This window comes from Anneissia japonica, unplaced genomic scaffold (genome assembly GCF_011630105.1).
Source record: "Anneissia japonica isolate Jap-2015-1 unplaced genomic scaffold, ASM1163010v1 scaffold1417_len1240632_cov203, whole genome shotgun sequence".
Classification (NCBI taxonomy): domain Eukaryota; kingdom Metazoa; phylum Echinodermata; class Crinoidea; order Comatulida; family Comatulidae; genus Anneissia; species Anneissia japonica.
Window position 1 is genome coordinate 410,450 of NW_022727891.1, and position 2,593 is coordinate 413,042.

At 35.3% G+C, this 2,593-nt stretch overlaps 1 protein-coding gene across 1 annotated transcript in view; it reads left to right on the forward strand.

Annotated features, from left to right (window-relative positions):
* The first annotated feature begins 1,552 nt into the window (after nt 1–1,552).
* LOC117113932 (metabotropic glutamate receptor 7-like) overlaps nt 1,553–2,593 on the forward strand; it is a 7,154-nt gene continuing 6,113 nt past the window's right edge. The window contains exon 1 of the mRNA XM_033257442.1: nt 1,553–2,475. The gene's annotated coding sequence lies outside the window, so the exon portion shown is untranslated. The remainder of the gene's footprint in view (nt 2,476–2,593) is intronic.

Consider the following 2,593-nt stretch of genomic DNA (forward strand, 5'->3'; position numbering starts at 1 on the left):
TAAATTATGAAATAGATTTCAGATGGTAACAATATTCAATTCAATTAAAATCAAAGATACATTTTATTGACCATTTATTAAAGTATAGTATATGAAAACGCAACAAAAAGAATAGCATGAAGCACATACTAAATTCCATTGTTTCAATTACAAGATCATGTTGCAATCATGAATATATCACCATAAATGGAAGAAAGAGAATAAAGCAGAAAGATATTTTGTTAGTGGAAAGATAGCAAAACAATAATATTTAGATTTATGATAAACCGATTCACGAACTAAAATATATAGGGCCTAGGCATATTAAATTTTTCGTTTTCGCAACTCCTTCGGCGCTCCATATATTTGTTCGAAATATACCGCGACCAAAACGAAGCGCGACCGAAACAAAGCGCGACCGAAACGAAGCGCGACCGAAATGATCGGCTACCATCGATATAGAGGTACAGACCAGAGAAGCAACGAGGTTGAACTCCGCCACGCCAAAGAGTGGCAAAGTGGATAAGTGGCTCAAGTGGCCAGGCCTAAATTTTTTGCTGAATGTAATATCGCGTCAATTGACGTCAAAACATGTTCTTTTGAGTCAACTACTGGTAATTCGCGTCAACTTATAGTCATTCGCGTCGACTTATGGTAATTCGCGTCAACTTATGACGCGTCTGCTTATGGTAAATCGCGTCAACTTATGGCAGTCCGCGTCAGCTTATTGTTATAAGTTGTAATGAAGCCGTGTTAGTCTAAACAATGTACGGTACACAGATTATAAAAGGCAGCACTCTGAAACTAACTTTGATGTAATTTATTCAACACAACCTTTCGCTGGCAGTTAATGCCAGCTTCATCAGGTGTGTGAAGTAAAAAATTGAAAACAAAATAGAAAAGAGTTAATGCATACATAATTAGCAAAGGTCTGATCATTATATACAATGTAGTATATAATGATCAGACCTTTGCTAATTATGTATGCATTAGCTCTTTTCTATTTTGTTTTCAATTTTTTACTTCACACACCTGATGAAGCTGGCATTGACTGCCAGCGAAAGCTTGTGTTGAATAAATTACATCAAAGTTAGTCTCAGAGTGCTGCCTTTTATAATCTGTGCTTATTGTTATGTAAGCTACGAATATTGGACGACCTTTTTTTTACTTTTTCTTTTTTCATTCATATCTCAATAACAAATCCAACCAACAAATGACATCCAAGATAAAAGAAAAGGAAATATAAAAAAAAGAACAAAAACAGGATAAAAAAAAAATCAGAAAGTCACTTAAAGGGAATATTTTAAATACATGCCATTTTTTATATTGGAGGAAAATAAGGCATATAATAGGTCAGTAGCGTAGATTCCATATTGTCATAGTGTCCCCGGAGAGTACACATTACAGATTAGAATTAGATCCAATTTCCTAGATTTCTAAGGAGGAAATGTGACAAAAATAATGCTGCACATTAAAAAAAAAAAAAACGTTTACAATGGATTACTAACTCAAAAAAACTAATTAAAATATAAAACATGGAAGACCAACCAATATGTACTTACCTATTTATGCATATCCAGTGCAGCCCTATCCATAATAATTTTAGTTTTAACCACAGTGATTGTTGATCGTTTTTTTTTTACCGACTCGACTCGATTCAACTAGCATTTGAAATGAAACAAAGTCTCACACAGACTTTTTAAAGTTTATGATATGTTTTCAGTTTGTGAATTGGCTCCGCACAGAAATAACCAAACATATCTTGATATGGTGGTGGGGATGCTCCCTCCTCCCACAAAACGAACACATATAATTTTTTCATATAATTTGTTCATTCCCAGACAAAATTTACCCTTTTCCACGTACGACGGGGGAAGGGGACAGGAAGGGGACCTAGCGCGACGAGAGGCTAATCTCTTACTTACGCCACCACCACTGACGCAACTGCATTGCTTTGAGATCATCGCAAAGTCGGTCGAGAAAGTAACATATCTCATAGTGATATTCTTTACAATTCTACTGTATACCTCCCTAACAGCTATCACACAATTCTATAACGATCTCTAACATTAAACATTACTTCTATTAATGACCTTTTGCGGCATTCTGGTCGTTTATAGTTAATTATTGTAGACCTACTGGATCAATCAAACACATTAGGCCTACTAGAAACCATTCAACTGCGTATGACGTCCATTAAGATTCTTGTTGCCATTACCTTTGTTGACCGTCGATAGTTGCTGAGTACATAGGATGTGACGATGTCGAAGTAAACAAACTTTATCAAATGTTATCAGGATCATACGGTTACTTCTGGTCCAGCATTGTAACGACACTCGATTCAGAGTCGAAACACACATTTAGGTTGCTCATTGTATATCGGAAAAGTATCCTGTCACTAGCTTGTAGATATTATGTTTTTGGTGGATATTTTTTCTTTCATTTTTTAATTGTTTTGGCGTCAGTAAAGCATCGAAACGAAACGCAAACTGCAAGGTAAGTAGGCGAACAGTCTGTGGCATAGTCCTACATATTTTACAACTAGGTATATAAATTGCAAACATAGCCTATCTTTTGTAATAAATTGTCTTCATGTTTATAAACCACCTTGTGA